Source organism: Rana temporaria, chromosome 1, assembly GCF_905171775.1.
Source record: "Rana temporaria chromosome 1, aRanTem1.1, whole genome shotgun sequence".
Classification (NCBI taxonomy): domain Eukaryota; kingdom Metazoa; phylum Chordata; class Amphibia; order Anura; family Ranidae; genus Rana; species Rana temporaria.
In genome coordinates, this window is record NC_053489.1 from 629,711,603 (window position 1) to 629,729,720 (window position 18,118).

General features: G+C 46.7%; 1 protein-coding gene and 1 long non-coding RNA gene across 3 annotated transcripts in view; one reads left to right on the top strand and one right to left on the bottom strand.

Annotated features, from left to right (window-relative positions):
- SORCS2 (sortilin related VPS10 domain containing receptor 2) overlaps nucleotides 1-18,118 on the bottom strand; it is a 1,216,738-nt gene that overhangs the window by 1,091,258 nt on the left and 107,362 nt on the right. The window lies entirely within an intron of this gene.
- LOC120924422 lies at nucleotides 4,263-5,701 on the top strand. The gene is made up of 2 exons (XR_005746371.1): nucleotides 4,263-4,435; nucleotides 5,229-5,701. It is a non-coding gene; the product is annotated as an uncharacterized LOC120924422 (long non-coding RNA).

Here is an 18,118-nt window from a genome sequence, read left to right on the forward strand (position 1 = left end):
TGCCGTGCGGTGCAACAGAAGACCGATCGGAGGGCGAGGTGTCCGAAGACGAAGAGGAGGACGTGAGACAACCACCGGTGGATGTAGCGGCAGCGGCTGGTGGTGCGGTTCCCAGGCAGCCAGGTAAGACTACCTCCTTACCTACTCTTGATTTCACTAATGCTTTGTGTACCTTGTTAGGGGTGGGGGGGGTTAACCCGGGGGCTGCTGGTGCGGTTGCACGGGGACCGGTGGCGCCTGGGGCTGCGGGGGCGGTTCCCGCCGCTCCGGGGGTCCCGGACCAATTGCAGGACCTGCTAGGGGGTCTGCGGGACCTGTTACAGCGTTTTGCTGGGGGTCCTGCGGTGCCGCCGCAGGTCGCACCATGGGTGGGGGGGGCTGGGGAAAATGGGGGGGCAGCGGCTGCTCCTGCGGCGGTGGTGGTCGCCCCCCTCGTCAGCGCGGCAGCGGCTGTTCCGGCAGGCAGTGAGGCGGGGGACACCACAAAAGATAAAACAGCGGCTACCAGAGCAGATATAGTTAGAATTGCAGATGCAGCAAAATGTGAGGTATATGTGTGTTTTGAGGGTCCCCTAGGTTCGCATCTGAAGCCGGAATTGAGGGAGAAAATCGTGAAGGGTGAGTATGTGGAGATTTTTTCCTTGCTTCCTCTTGAAAAATTTAATTTAGATAGGGTTAAGCCCGATGATTCAAAAAAAGAGGACGAGGAGAAGAGGCGTTACCGCCTCATCCCTCGCACTTTTGGAAATTGGCTGCAGGCCTATGCAATACTGGCCAGTGTTATTGGCGATAAGAAGCCAGAACACTGTGCAGCATTGTTTTGTTACATGGATGCGATCGGGGAAGCGCACCGGGTTTATGGGGGTACGGGGTGGCTGCGTTACGACGAGCAATTTCGGCAGCGTATGGCGGTACGGCCGTCAATCAGGTGGGACCACAAGGACATCACCTTGTGGATGCGACTTATGTCTGCGCCGCGGGCACCGGGTCAGTTTTTTCAGGGGGGGGCCGGGGGGGCCGCAGCCTCGGGACCGTCGGCCGGAAAAAAGTGGGGAGTTTGCTGGCAGTTTAACGAGGGGTCCTGCAAGTTTGGAGGATCTTGTCGTTTCAAACACGAGTGCTCGGGTTGCGGGGGTAACCACCCTCTGTCCAAGTGCTTTAAGCGTAGCAAGCGGGGTGGCGAGTCTGCGGGAAAGGGGGGTGACGCCGGTGAAAGTGGAAAGGATGCTTCCTTTTCTAGGTAGGTATCCAGACATCGCGGCCGCGCAATTGCTAACTTCGGGTTTTACGGAGGGGTTTCGCATACCGTGTACATTGTCAACAGCGCCTCCGCTGGCAAGGAATTTGCGATCCGCTTTGGAACACCCGGAGGTAGTTACGGAAAAATTAAGAAAGGAGGTGTTGCTGGGGCGGATGGGGGGGCCATTTAAGGAACAACCGATACGGGATTTGGTGGTTTCTCCACTGGGGGTGGTACCCAAGAAGGAACCCAACAAATTCCGCCTCATTCACCACCTCTCTTTTCCAAAAGGGGGGTCGGTGAATGATGCCATTGACCCGGAAGCATGTACGGTGTCTTACACGTCATTTGATGCGGCGGTGAGCTGGGTGCGGAGGTATGGAAAAGGGGCACTTATGGCAAAATCGGACATCGAAGCCGCTTTCCGATTGTTGCCGGTACACCCAGACAGTTTTCGCCTGTTGGGCTGCCGGTGGCAGGAGGAATTTTATGTGGATCGGTGTCTGCCCATGGGTTGCTCCATTTCATGTGCGTTTTTTGAAACGTTCAGTTCCTTCTTGGAATGGGTGGTCCGGGATGTGGCTAGGGTGGACTCTGTGGTCCACTATTTGGATGACTTCTTGTGCGTGGGACCCCCTTCCTCCAGAGTGTGTGCGATTCTATTGGCAACATTGCAGCACATTGCGGGAAGATTTGGGGTCCCCTTGGCGGCGGACAAGACGGAAGGCCCTACTACGGAGCTCAGTTTTCTGGGGATTGTGATCGATTCCCAGGCAATGGAGTGCCGGTTGCCGCCGGACAAGGTGGAGAATCTTAGGCTGGTGATTCGGGATTTTCTGGGGCGCAACAAGGTCACACTAAGGGAATTGCAATCATTACTGGGAAAATTCAATTTTGCGTGTCGGATCATACCCATGGGGAGGGTGTTTTGCCGACGGCTGTCGGCAGCCACCGCAGGGGCGAAATCGCCTAGGCATTTCATAAGATTGACCAGGGAACTGAAGGAGGACCTGAGAGTATGGCACACGTTTTTGGAAACATTTAATGGGCGGTCGGTTTGGATGGAGGGGCCTGTTAGTAACTTCGACTTGGACTTAGTCACGGACGCGGCGGGGTCAACGGGGTACGGGGCCTTTTTTCGGGGCCGTTGGAGTGCGGAACCTTGGCCTGATTCATGGAAGGAGGCGGGTTTCCTCAAGAACTTGGTACTGCTGGAGTTGTTTCCAGTGGTTCTGGCAATGGAATTGTGGGGGGAAGAGTGGAAAAATTTGAAGGTGAGGCTAAATTGCGACAATATGGGGGTAGTGCAGGTCATCAACCGGATCTCCGCTTCCTCACTGCCGGTGGTCCGGTTGCTGAGACATTTGGTACTACGGTGTCTGCAGTTTAATGTCTTTCTATATGCGGTGCACATACCGGGGGTAGACAACACGCTCGCTGACTCTCTGTCTCGTTTTCAGTGGGGCAGGTTCAGGGAGTTGGCTCCTACGGCAGAGCGGACCGGGGTGCCTTGCCCGGCGTGGCTTTGGGACACTGCTTTGGACTTGCCGCGCGTTGGATCCAACGGTCGGTGAGTGGGGCGACGTGGACGGCGTACTCCAGAGTCTGGGGGGAATGGTTCGAGTTCCTGCGACAGGTTGGGGTTGATTTGGGGGGTGGGGGTAAGGAAGGCGTTTGGTTAGTGCTGTATTTCGTTTCTAGGCACATGGAAGATGGGGGGTCTGTTTCCGCCATTGACCGCAAGCTGGCGGGGCTAGCATTCCTTTTTAAATTACAGGGGTTGCAAGATTTTACAAAGAATTTTTGGGTTAAACAAACGGTGAAGGGATACCGGCGGGGTAAGGTGCGGAGGGATTTGCGTAGACCGGTGTCGTTCGCAGTGCTTCAAGCGATCTGCGGCAAGCTGGGGGAGGTGTGTTCGTCAGGATATGAGGGGATCCTTTTTCGGGCGGTTTTTTCGGTGGCGTTTTTTGGGGCTTTTCGGTTGGGTGAATTGGTTAGTCCGTCAAAATCGGTGGAGGGTGGATTCGGTTTTCAAGATGTGCGAGTGGAGGGGGACAGGGTGGTGATCATGTTGCGCCGATCAAAGACGGACCAGGTAGGGAGGGGAACACGGGTGGTGCTTTATGCATTACCGGGTTCAGAGGTGTGTCCGGTTAGAGCGGTTGGGGAGTTTGTGTGCGTTCGCCCGATAGGGCTGGGGGCATTTTTTACACACAGGGATGGGACGTTTTTGTCTAAATTTCAGTTTGTACAGGTGTTCAGAAAATGCTTGTGTGCAGCGGGGTATGACGGAAAACGGTATGCTTCGCACTCCTTCCGCATCGGGGCGGCCACAGAGGCTGCACGGTGCGGGTTGGATGAGGCGGCCGTTATGAAAATAGGCAGGTGGGAATCTAGGAGATTCCGCTCCTATGTGCGTCCACATTTGCTGAATGATTAGGGTGATGCGTGGGGACAACGGGACAAAAGGGGATGTGTTATGGCTGGAGTGGTAAGGTTAAGACGAAGGTTTGGTTATATAGCTACAAAAAAAAAAAAAAAAAAAATTGTTTTTATTACAGATGACATCTTCCCGTGCCTCGTATGGATTGTAGGGCACTCTTACGTGTTCTGGGGTGCCAGGAGAGCCGACGCCCGACCGGATGGCAGGCAACTGGGCATTTCTAGGCGGGAGGCATGTGTTTGCTGGCTGGGTTTTCGGGGGATGGAATGGAGCAGGGTGGTTCCTGAAGTCGGCCATTATGCCCGGCTCGATCGCCCCCCAGATGTGCTGGTTTTACATGTGGGGGGAAACGATTTGGGTGTCCGGCCGATGGGTGAGCTGATACTGGCAATTAAGGCGGACTTTATGTCCCTGCGAATGTCATTCCCAGGGTTGATCATAGTATGGTCAGATATGGTGGTTAGGACGGCATGGCGGACGGCTAGATCAGTGGATAGGCTGAACAAGGCTAGGATAAAAGTCAATCAAGTGGTGGGGAGGTTTGTGGCACGTAACGGGGGAATAGTCATTCGGCACTCTGAGTTGGAGAGGGATGTGGGTTTGTTTCACAGGAGGGACGGAGTTCACCTATCTGATATAGGGATTGATCTATGGACCTTGGGGTTGGAGGATGGAATCCGTAGGGCCCTGCGGGTGTGGGGTGGCCCTCGAGGATAAGGGGTTAACCTCTCAGGCTGTGGCGGTGTCAGGTGGTCCAGGAGGTCAAAGAAAGGAACAGTTAAGACGGAAGTTGGGGGTCCAGCGGTTATGGACCCTCTCCGTATTCCACCGGAATGGTGTCCGCTGGAACACGGGAATTGGTGTACTGCGGGATAGGGGGTGTTGCTATGCCTTTAAGGCTGGCGGCTGGGGTTTGTCTATGTCCCGCAGGATAATGGTGTAAAATGTTAGGTGTGTTACTTCCTTGGACCACATGTCTGTGTATGGTTGCCATTTTTTATATGGCTGTTTGAAAAATGTATTATATTTATAATTTAAAATAATGTAAAAGTTAACAAAAATCTTATTATGTAAAAATGTGTTAATAAAAGTTACGGCTGCTATGGCCAATTATTCTCCAATCTCAGGTGTTGCCTCAGTTCTTTAATTTAGCTTAAGAGGGGGTGGTAAGGGTTGGTGTCGTAAGGGTCCAATTTAGGGTATCCAGGCTACCTGAGTCAAGAGAAGCCCGGAGCATGGAAAGAAGTGAAATAGGCAGAGGGCGGGCATGACCAGCGTGCTTGGGACACAGGGGGTTAACTAGGCGGTGAGGAGAGGGGGGTAGGCGGTGCTAGAGTAGTTTCCCGGGCTCTGGGAGTTTATTTAAGGGAGGGGCGGAGCTACGGAGCTTAGCAGCGTGGAGGGAGACAGTAGAAGGAGGCAGATTTTCCCACCCACCCTCCCCTGTTTTTGCCTCCTTTTTTGTGTGTTGTGCGTGTGTGTTCTTCTTTTACAGGTCACGGATGTGGGTCGTCATGGCAGCAGTAGTGGTGGCGGTGTCAGGTGGTCCAGGAGGTCAAAGAAAGGAACAGTTAAGACGGAAGTTGGGGGTCCAGCGGTTATGGACCCTCTCCGTATTCCACCGGAATGGTGTCCGCTGGAACACGGGAATTGGTGTACTGCGGGATAGGGGGTGTTGCTATGCCTTTAAGGCTGGCGGCTGGGGTTTGTCTATGTCCCGCAGGATAATGGTGTAAAATGTTAGGTGTGTTACTTCCTTGGACCACATGTCTGTGTATGGTTGCCATTTTTTATATGGCTGTTTGAAAAATGTATTATATTTATAATTTAAAATAATGTAAAAGTTAACAAAAATCTTATTATGTAAAAATGTGTTAATAAAAGTTACGGCTGCTATGGCCAATTATTCTCCAATCTCAGGTGTTGCCTCAGTTCTTTAATTTAGCTTAAGAGGGGGTGGTAAGGGTTGGTGTCGTAAGGGTCCAATTTAGGGTATCCAGGCTACCTGAGTCATGTTTTTGTTATGGGATCCCATCATACAAAGTTATGGCTCTTCCCAGCTGTAACCATCCCTATTTAAACAATGGAAATAAAATATAGTTTGTATTGTTAGCCCCAAATACCGTGTTTAGTGCAGCGGTGATGCTAGTAAATGAAACTTGCTGATCCGCTGGGCTTAAAGTTTAGTCATGGTAAAAAATGTGGTTATTACTTTGCCAGAGTTGCTTTTTTATTATCAGTTCCTCTCTGTCAGCCAAAAGTAGAGTGGCTGATACACCGTTAACTTTCTCAGTAGATCCCATTACAAGATTACAGCTGTGTCATCACTTTTTATTTTGTACTTCTACACCTGGCTCATGTTTTGCTCTCAATATGTCTGCTGAAAATGTGTGCTGGACTAGGCACATGAAGAGACCCAGGTCTGTAGTAAAGCCTAGTATTCGCAATGAGATTATTGGACAAAGGATTGTTCCATTTTTTTTTTTGCATGCTAGTCTTCATCCCTTCTGTCTTTTCAAGCAGTGAGGCCCCGTACACGCAATCGATCCATCCGATGAGAATGGTCCGACGGACCGTTTTCATCGGTTCACCGCTGAAGCAAACTGATGGCCTGATGTGCGTACACACCATCGTTCCAAAAACCGATCCTGTCAGAACGTGGTGACGTAAAACACACAACGTGCTGAAAAAAACGAAGTTCAATGCTTCCAAGCATGCGTCGACTTGATTCTGAGCATGCGCAGGTTTTGAACCGATGCTTTTGTGTACTAACCATCGATTTGGACCTATCGGGCAGCGGTCCATCGGTTCGATTTTAAAGCAAGTTCTCTAACTTTTGTCCGAAGGACAACAGACCGATGGGGCAGACACACGGACGGTTTGGACTACAGAAAACTACAGGAGTAGGCGGAAACAAGACCAGTGACCCTGCACAAGGAGGGAGAGCAGCAGTGACTGGTCCTTATTACAGGGGCATTTTCACTATGGTTAACTGTAAGAATCTGAAAGAAATAAACAAAAGCACACCGAGACTCAAAAAAAAATACACATACCTTTTGTATTTAGATAATATTTGCTTATTCCGGAGTTCAGCTTTAAATCATCCAAAACCCTAAAATATAATGACTGGACAGGAGAGGTGGTTTTGCTATCTAAATTCCAGCTAATAATATTAATCAAGTCTAATAACTGCTTTGCGTGTGGGAAGCCTACAGGACCATCATAACCCAAAACAAATAAATGCGATTATGCGTATTACCGTATATGAGAAAGCCACTCATTGTGGTCACACCGATGCGAGAAGAAGTCACACCAGTACAGAAGCGGAGACCTTTGACATTAATGTTTATTGCTCTACGTAAGCCGCCATTAAGGGAACAGGAGACAGCTAAATGAAAACTGAAAGCTTCTCCTATGGGATTACCAGACAGGATGTCAGCTGTGCATTAAAAAAATATATTGCTCCCCAATTCATCACCTTGATGTTAAAGGTCTTCTGTTCCTCAGCAAACTTTTACATATTTATCGTGTCTACTGTTAAAACTGTTTTTACATAAACTGACTTATGAAAAAGAGTTAATCAAGATCGGTCCTTTAACCACCATAAAGATGGACCGTAGTAGCAATGGAAATCAAGCAGTCTGGAAGATCAATCAAGCTCATACTTTTATGGCTGTCTGGAGAGGTTTATGGAAGATGGACATAAAGACTTGGCTGCAAGGCATTTGCGCAAGATCTGAGAAGATGTCACCTTGCAGGCAAAGCGAGGGGACGGTGTGTTTGATAAGCATGCAGCACCTAGAGAAGGCATTACAAATCAATCAATAACCACTTATTACAGGAACCAATATCTTTATCTCAGCGTGGATCAATGCAGTGCGCCCGTGTAAACAAAGAGTGGCATTTACTTCATAATTGTTTTGGTCCCATTCCCCAGACATCAGCATCTTTAGCCTAACGTCTCTCAAGCCGAAAGAATTTTATAATACTCAGATGCTGCCAACTTCGGGAGTGAGAGACGGCGAGGAGAGCTAGGAAGGAAGGAAGGAATGGGGCAAGAGGAAAAAAAAGGAAAGACAGGGGATGGTGGACGAGTGAAAGCTGTGTATAAATACAAGCTGTGCCAACGAAAGTTGGGTATGTGCCGATCGGCAAGAATGGGTGGAATGGTTTCAACAAAATAGATTTTTCTGTAAAATTAATGATTTTGCCATTTGTGATGTCACGGATGTAAAAACTCATTTCACTCAATAAGCTGCTTGAGGGAATTTTGCTTAAAAAAATCTACGCCTTCAATTTTCTGTATTTAGAGGGTGTGAGGTTTTTGGTGCGTCAAGCGCTTGGGCTTTCATTCATTCCACTTCGAGAATATTAAATTATTCTGGCCAATGAAATAAGTAAATGGTCAAGTGCTATCTATAGTAGTTGATTTCTTTTCATTTAGTGTTCTTTTAGTTTAAATTAGGGCCTCGTACACCCTGGGTGTAAAAAACACCACTTTTTCACAAATCCATGTCCGCTCGGAGATTTCGGTCTGATGGTTGTACACACCATCAAACCGAAATCCCCGCGGACATGATACGCGGTGACGTGGCCGAGCCGTCGCGGCGACGTGCGCGACCCTGGAAGGTCAATGCTTCCACGCATGTGTCGAATCACTTCGACGCATGCGAGGGCTTTCGGCCGAGCGGACATGTCCGGTAAGTCGTACAGACGACCGAACATGTCCGACGGACAGGCTTCCAGCGGACATGTTTCTTAGCATGCTAAGAAACATTCGTCCGCTGGAAACCTGTCAGATCCGCCGTAAAATTGTCCGGTCGGCCGTACACACGACCGAACATGTCTGCTGAAACTGGTCCGCGGACCAGTTTCAGCAGACATGTTCGGTCGTGTGTACGAGGCCTGAGAGGTAAAAGAAACCATAAAGAGGTTATATGATATATGAAGTCTGATGAAGTTAATCGCTTGGGTGGAGCCCTTTCAATTACATTAGTTAATGTTAAAACTTGGGAAATAGCTTCTCACTAATAAAATCTTCTAATCCGATTGCTATTCCAATGTGAATCAATATCTCTGATTAGTACATTAAACAAGACATTGCTGTTTGGACATCAACCTCGATTTAATGGATTTTAACATTATGAGCCAATAAATATCATTAGATCTGTTATATGGCTCACTAGATGAGACCACTAAGGAAAAAAGAACATCCAGTGCTGGGGTCAACACCAATAAATGATAGTCAGCTTTTTAAAACTTTAAATTGGAATATCTCTGTGATACATCATTATAATATCAGGGTTCCAGTAAGCGTAGAATCTCAATCACAGAGTAATGTCACCATCATAAAAGGTTTTCATTGGTAATGTCACCTCTAATAAACTCCAGCCTCATACAGTATATGGAGCTATATACTCGGCTGCTCCCCGCAAGAGCTAACCCCCTTCTGTAAAGCGCTCTCCCAAGGGGGTTAGCTTGCGGGCCCGCTCCCGTGATACAGTCGGCAGCCATAGCCACCGACTGTATCACTCAACCCCGACCCCCAGCGCGCCACATCATTGATTTGATTGACAGCAGCGGGAAGCAATTGCTGCACTGCTATCAATCATCCAATGAATGAGCCAAGAAGCCAGCGCGTTTATGACACAGGACTTTTGAGGGCTCAGGTAAGTAAAAGGGGGGGGGGGACACAAGGGGAGTGGCGCCTCTGGGTGTAGATGTTTAAAACAATTTAATAACAGAGTAGTAAACATAGGCCACTCACATTTTAGTGGTAAAGGTTAGGATCCCACCATCTGCTGCGCCTACTACGCAGACTCACGCCCTTTATCCCGAAAGAGGACATTGCAGTAGTGGTGGGAACAATCATCAATTCCAGACTCGACTACGCAAATGCCCTCTATCTAGGACTCCCCAAATACCAAATCACTCGTCTGCAAGTCGTTCAAAATACGGCCGCTCGACTAGTGACTGGGAAAAAAACATGGGAATCAATCTCATCTTCACTGAGATCCCTTCATTGGTTGCCGGTAAAAGACAGAATCACTTTCAAGGCACTCTGCCTAATACATAAGTGTATTCAAGGCAACGCCCCCCAATATCTATGCAAAAAAATAAAAGCCCATAACCCCAATCGCATTCTGCGATCCACCAATCAAAACCTCCTCCAGATACCCAAGGCCAGATACAAGTCCAAAGGAGATCGAAGATTTGCAGTCCAGAGACCTCGCCTGTGGAATGCACTACCAACCACCATCCGACTGGAGTCGGACCACTTGGCCTTCAGGAGAAAGATTAAAACCCATCTCTTCTGAGGTCAAGGGGTTCCTTACCCATGAAATGGATACAGCGCCCAGAGGCGATTCAGTTCGCATGTGTTGCGCTTTACAAGTCTCTCTCTCTCTCTCTAGGCGTTGAAAAAAATCACAAACATGTGGGAGGTTATCAGGTCAGTCGATCTGTTCCTGGTCCTGCTGGGGCGATTTGCTGCTGGAAATCAACTTACGCCGCTGACAGATGGAGTGGTGGAGGAAGAACTTCAGAGCGAGGCTTGCTTGGAGTGCAGTTGGTTTGGCAGGCGAGGAGTGGTGACGTCACTGGATGTCACCACTAGACAAGAGGGTTAATGTGGGTTGGTAGTGTTGAATAAGAAGGTTTATGTTGGGTGGAAGTGTCTGCTGAGGGGTTTATGGCGAGGGGAAGTACTGAATAAGGGGGTTTAAAAGGTTTGTGTTAGGTGGGAGTATCTGATGAGGGGTTTATGGTTAGGGGAGGTTCTGTTCTGAATAAGGGGGTTTATATGCTTATAGTGCTTGACAAAGGGATTTATGTGGGCTGAGAGTGCTGGATAAGAAGGTTAGGTGGGAGTATCTGACGAGGGGTTTATGGGGAGCGGAGATGCTGAATAAGGGGGTTTTGTGCTGTAAGTGCTATACAAGGAGGTTTATGTGCACTGAAAGTGTTGGATAAGGGAGTTGGGTGTAATAAATAAGTGAGTTTATAGGGTGAAGGTGACTGGGGTTAATGTGGAGTTGGGGTGTTTTATGAGGTAGTATGCTTGAAGTAGGTTTGGTTCATTCATCCTGTCACTCCATCAAGGTACACAGGACCCCTACAAATTGTCACAATCTTATCTAAGCAGCATTGGGTAGTGGTGGATATAGTATGGAGATGAGGGGCGTGAGACATAGGCTAGGAGAGGGTTAAGGGCCTTCGTTCCTGGTCATTTGTTAATCCAAGTCCTAGAGTTCCAAGATACATTTCTGTCTTACTGCACTATACTAATGTCGTAGAATTTCTGGCTGTTTGCAGAGCAGAGCAGACAGACAGATATATTGGGCCAAATCCTCAAAAGAGATACGACGGAGTAATTGCTGTTACTCCGTCGTATCCCTGGTCCTAACTATGGAACTGATCCACAGAATCAGTTTCCCATAGTTAGGCAGAAGATCCGACATGTGTAATTGAATTACACTGTCGGATCTTAGGATGCAGTACCGCATCCGCCGCTGGGGGCATTTTGCGTCGAAATGCCGCCTCGGGTATGCAAATTAGGACTTACGGAGATCCACGAAGCTTTTCAGCTTCGTTTTTTCTCCGTAAGTTTTATTTTGCAAACGCAAAATTAGGGCTGCTTTTACAAGGTGTAAACTGTTTACACCTTGTAAAAACAGACCTTTCTTGCTCGCGACCCGATTTTTTTTAAATTTCAATTTTTTTTTTTGGCGCCGTATCTTTTTTTTTACCCGACGCAACTTTATTGTCCCGTTGCAATCCACAAAGCGCGATGTAACGTAATTTCGCGCTATGCACGTCGGGAAAATGACGTCACGAGCATGCACAGTACGGCCGGCGCGGGAGCGCGCCTCATTTAAATGGTAATCGCCCCCTGGAGAAGAGGAACGCCTTGCGCCGGCGGAATTTAAGTTACACCGCTGCAAATTCCCAGGTAAGTGCTTTGTGGATCGGGCACTAACTTGGGAAATTTGCGGCGGTGTAACTTAAATGGAAAAAGTTAGGTTACGCCGCCTGGCTGAGGATTTGGCCCATTGTCTCTAATTCATCTTAATGAAATAAGCCATCTTAAAGCTAAATAAGTTCACTCACCATCCATTCTCTGCCCATCCATTCAAGTTAAGAGACCTCACCAATTGTTCTCAGTCTAGCTCCCAGTCATGTCTGGTTTGCCAACGCCCTCACAGGCTGTTTTATTACCACAATAGGCTTCACAGACCACATCTGATTGGAGGAGATCACAGCATGTGACCATAGGAAGTGATGACACAGCATGTGACCTCCTCCATGGGAAGTGATGTCACGGCATGTGGGCTCAATACAACAAATGCCCATATATCGATTTGGCAGCACAGATAAACCCGTCAAACAGGGATTCAATACAGTAATATTCAATAACAATATAATACAACAACACCACAATACAGCAATATAACAACAACAATAGGATACAGTTCCTGATGAGAAGAGCTTATCTGCAGGTGTAGGCGCACATCACAAAACAGTGTTGATCAGGCACTGAGAGATGACAGGAGCGCACACCAGCTAAATTGACAATGCTCTTGCAGAGCGGACGCACCCGGAAGGCGAATATCTGTGCATCACACAGGGGCCCTTTTCGCCGGCCGACACCCCCCACTCCACAAACACCCTTCTCCAAATCAGGAAGTGTATCTCAACCAGTCTGTCTGCCCCAGTCAGCTTTCTAGAGCGGGCTGAGGGAGAACCAACAATGGGTGACACTATGACAATACATAATAAATACATCTTTAAATTTCCACAACACTAAGCTGCCACTTTAGGGCTTGGCAGTTCTAGAAGATATCATCTGCAAAATGTTACATTAATGAGTTCCTTCTAGACTCAAGCCTGATACTATACCCTCTGCCTGATGTTTCTGTGCAGCTTTATCTTTGGTCTGTTCTATTGTGAAGTTTTCAGTAATGGATTTGTCCTCATGATGCAGTTCCAGTGTCTCCTTTGCCCTGACTAGCTAGAATTAATATCTCCGAACACTGAACTAATCTAGGGGAAAAGGGAATAGCCGCTCCAGGTGGGAACCCAGATGAATATCCTCCATTGCAGACAACTCGGGTGCAGGTAATGCACTTAGAAAAGCAGGAACAAAGATTGTCTCTGGACAGCCGCACTCTGAACAAATTGTAGCCTTTTATTAAAAGAAGGACATCACTACAAGTCACAGCAAAATAAAACCTGACTGATGGCGCGTTTCGCACTGAAACGAGTGCTTAGTCATAGCTTAACCTCACTATAACAATATGACTTTGACAACAAAGTATATGAGAACTAGGAACACTCACCGGTGCATATTCCTAGTTATCTACTGGAACATTAACTGAAGTTCTCATGGTACAGGTCATTGTGTGTGTGAAGACTTAAACAGAAGTATTGCCATCACAAAGTGTTTTTTAACGAAGACCTGCAATGGACCATACGCCTTTCAGATTTGTTAAAAGCTGTAGCGAGGTTTAAGCAAGCATTGCAGTGTGCATATAATGTTCTCATTGTATGACCATTCACATATGCAGTCATTGCAATGCTGAGTCACACAGGGTTAAGCCGGAGCCAGCTGAGAAATGAATAGCTCTGAATTAATATTAGAGGGAGAAAATCACCAGAGACCATGGGAAAATATCACTCAGGGAAACGCTGGTCCTTAGGATAAGTAATAGCAGCATTTAGAAATATGTCAACCTCCTGGCTAAGTGGATGCTATTTGCAACAATATCTAATGGTTGAAAGCTGATTGAAGTGCCTCTGAAGAGTCCACAGAGATGAGGAGTAAGGATACACTTGAGGAAACGGGGCTGGAATTAACAGATGGACCCGCTAAAGGCTCAACAAGATCATCAACAAAACACTAATGATAGATTAAGCATTGTTGGTGTCACTGGCTATCCACCACATCCATTCTCCCAAATTTCCCCTGGAGAAAGATTACAGTTTAGTTGTGGCTATGTGCTGTCGAAATAGAGTAGTAGAGTGTAGAGCATAGCGTGAAGTTATGTCATATACAATGTGGACGAACAGAAGAAAGAAATTCAGCAGTCCCTAGGCGTGAGTTAGATCTCGCATTGTCCACTGAACGCAGGTAATCTGCTATTATTATGGCAGGTGTATTTTCATCTACCACCCTAGAACATAGGAAGGTTATACTTAATGTAGATCTCAACTCTAAGGCCTCGTACACACGACCGAACATGTCTGCTGAAACTGGTCCGCGGACCAGTTTCCGCGGACATGTCCGACCGTGTGTACGGCCTAGCGAACCGGATTCCTGGCCGAGCGGACAGGTTTCCAGCGGAACAAAAGTTTCTTAGCATGCTAAGAAACTTGTCCGCTGGAAAGCTGTCCGTCGGACATGTCTGATGGTCAGTATGACTCATCGGACATGTCCGCTGGTTATGACGTATAACCAGCGGCCCAAAATCCCACACATGCGTCGAAATGATTCGACGCATGCGTGGAAGCATTGAACTTCCGCGTCAGAGAACGTAGGTGTCGTATACGTCACCGTGTTCTCTGTCCGCGGGGATTTTGGTCTGATGGTGTTTACACACATCAGACCAAAATCTCAGAGCGGACATGTTCAATGAAAACGGTCCGCGGACATGTTCGCTCGTCTGTACAAGGCCTTACTGGATGACATTTCGTTTTAATAAAGCATTGTTTAATATAAACATATGCCAGTTTGTTTTTCTAACATAGCGTTTTTGTCTTTTTCATCCTTTTTTGCATCTTAGGCCTCGTACACACGACCGTTTTCCTCGACAGAATCCATCAAGAAACTTGGTGGCAGAGCTTTTTTGCCGAGGAAACCGGCCGTGTGTATGTTTTTTATCAAGGAAATTGTCTAGGAACTCGACGAGAAAAAAAGAGAACAAGTTCTCTTTTTCCTCGACGGGAGTCTCAATTTCCTCGTCGTGTCGCTCGTCGGGCTGGTTTTCGACGAGAAACATGTTCGTGTGTATGCTTAGAAACCCGCGCATGCTAAGAATAAAGTATGAGACGGGAGCGCATCTTCGGTAAAAGTAGCGTTTGTAATGGAGATAGCACATTTTTCACGCTGTAACAGACTGAAAAGTGCAAATCGTCTCTTACCAAACTTTTACTTAACACGCAGTAACATGAGATTAGCAAAAGCAGTCCCAAGGGTTGTGCCTGTGGAATCGAACTTCCCCTGCTGTCGTACGTGTTGTACGTCACCGCGTTTGAGAACGACGAGATTTGGCCTTGACAGTGTGTACGCAAAGAAAGCTTGTCAAGTTTCTCGACAAGCCTAACAAGGAACTCGTCGAGGAAAACGATGTTTCATTTACGACGAGTTCCTCGGTCGTGTGTACGAGGCCTTGGGCCTCGTACACACGACCGTTTTCCTCGACAGAATCCATCAAGAAACTTAGTGGCAGAGATTTTTTGCCAAGGAAACCGGTCCTGTGTATGTTTTTCATCAAGGAAACTGTCGAGGAACTCAACGAGAAAAAAAGAGAACAAGTTCTCTTTTTCCTCGACGGGAGTCTCAATTTCCTCATCGTGTTGCTCGTCAGGCTGGTTTTCGGCGAGAAACACGTTCGTGTGTATGCTTAGAAACCCGCGCATGCTCAGAATAAAGTATGAGATGGGAGCGTGCCTTCGGTAAAAGTAGGGTTTGTAATGGAGATGGCACATTCGTCACGCTGTAACAGACTGAAAAGCGCGAATCGTCTCTCATCAAACTTTTACTTAACACGCAGTAACATGAGATTAGCAAAATCAGCCCCAAGGGTGGCGCCAGTGGAATCAAACCTCCCCTTTATGGTGCCAACGTACGTGATGCACGTCACCGCGTTTGAGAAAAACAAGATTTTGTCTTGACAGTGTGTACGCAAAGAAAGCTTGTCAAGATTCTCGACAAGCCTAACAAGGAACTCATCGAGGAAAACGATGTTTAATTTACGACGAGTTCCTCGGTCATGTGTACGAGGCCTCATTGCTGCTGGCCTCCTCTAGCTTTTTTCAGCCATGTCCTGCCTGCTCTGAGGAAGAAGGTAACCCTTCGAAGCGCGTCAGCCAGCAGTGGTTCGCACGTCCTCTCTCTAGGATCTGGAGACAGTAGACTGATCGTCATAAACCAAAGACTGTTACATTGTGGTTTTCTTTCTATGCTTATAAAAAGTTTTTAAGAATTTTTCTTCTAATAAATACATCAAAGGATAATGCACAGGGCTGGTGCGCCCTTTTTTTTTTATTTTCTTTTCTGACTGCTAGGATACCCCTATCCTGGAGGGATACACACGACCGTTCTCCTCAACAGAATCCATCAAGAAACTTGGTGGCAGAGCTTTTTTGCATTGGCTACGCCCTTAGGTGGCATAGCCAATGTTAAGTATGGCCGTCGTTCCCGTGTCAAAATTTGAAAATTTTACGTTGTTTGCGTAAGTCGTCCGTGAATGGGGCTGGACGTAATTTACGTTCACGTCGAAACCAATACGTCCTTGCCGCGTACTTTGGAGCAATGCACACTGGGATATGTACAAGGACGGCGCATGCGCCGTTCGTAAAAAACGCCAATCACGTCGGGTCACCAATCATTTCCATAAAACACGCCCCCCCATCCTCATTTGAATTAGGCACGCTTACGCCGGCCCCATTTACGATACGCCGCCGTAAGTTAGGAGGCAAGTGCTTTGTGAATAGAAAACAAAAAATGCAGCGCTGGAAAATAAAAATAAACAATAATGTCTATATGAAACACTTATATGTGTAAACGTATAAGTCCATAAATAGTGGAGAAAGTCTTGGGTTGAAGAATGTCGATCAGTGTGTAAAAAACACCGTGGACATATGTTTCAATTTCCTTAAAAAATGTATAATAATAAAAGTCCACCAAAGTAAAAGTGAAAGTGAAGGTGAGATGATCAATCGAATGACAGTGACACGACACCCACGGTGATCCAGAATGAACTGAAATATAAGTGATAACGCCCGCCACCATTGGAGGCTTACCGGATGCGATGGACCCAAATGAGCTTATGCCCAAAGGATCGATAAAGCTTAAAATCGGTTGAATATGGAGATAAACCGAACCACACCAAAACGTTCAACCAGCAAACGACAATGAAGTTTTCACTTAATGGCAGGTAGACAGGGTAACTCCAGTGGGAAGATGGCTCATGGAAGTGGAAGAGCTTGCACAGAGTATGTGGAGGAAAATAAAAGGCACATAGCGTAACTCCGCAAAAAAAGGGAAGTTTAATACTGGTTAAAAACACTTACAGTTATGTAGGCATTAAAAGACATCAATGTAGGATAGTGCATGGCAGCAGTAGAGTCCCTTTGTGAAGTGCTTTGTGAATACAGTACTTGCCTCTCTGACTTAAGGCGGTGTAGCGTAAATACGATACGCTACGCCGCCTTAAAAATGCGGCGCCCTACCTGAATCTGACTATTTGTCTTAAAACCAGGAAATTACACTAGGCACTCTCATTCTACTACAATACAGTACTAAAGCTATACCCAGGATTATTCAATAAGACACTGAGCAATAAATATGCACAGAGTGCCAACACTCATAGCAATAAATGATATTTTAGATCAATAAAGCTATAGTAATTAAATTGATCAAAACCATCTCAGTGCTCATGAGAAGATATTAATGTTCACTACTATTTTGATTGATTGGTGCTGAAAACCAATGACAGCCATTAATGCCCGCATGCTGTGAGTGAAATAATGCAATACAATCATTTTTTTTTAAACAAACGATATGGTACTTGGTACTTCTCTGGCCATCAATACAGCTTGGGGGTAATCGTGGTGAAATTTACACAAATATTTAGTAAAATGCAGCCTAATCCTTGATTAAGAATATAAGAATGAAGAAGATTTGTATTGGTTTAGACTATAAAATGACTGGTATGGTGATGTGACAATGCCCCTGAGCCCTCACTGTCACAGAAACCCAAGATGTCCTCTGCAACTTTGCTCACTTTTCCAACATGTAATGTTTAAAACAAGACTGTGATTTAAGCAGTTCCACAGTTGGAAATAGTTTCATTTTATAAAGGTCTCTGAGGTCCAATAAACTCCTAGTGACTGGCAGACAGCTAGGGGCACATGGCACAAACCTTTTATATACATTCCGCACCAGACACCGTTATTCCTGCCTAACTGCTACCCCCGAGTTTAATGATTGTCGCTGTAATGAAAACCCAACAGAAACATCTCCAGAGAAAGATCTGCTTGGATCATTCTGTGCTGGAGATCATTTTCAGTTATTATTCATTCCACAGCTAAAATAACCAGTAAAAGGTACCCAACTATCCATCATGAAACTGACGTTTCCACGGCAGAGTTAGTTACGGCATTAAGATCGTGCTTTATGAAAATGTTAAAACTGCGATCAGTAAGCAATA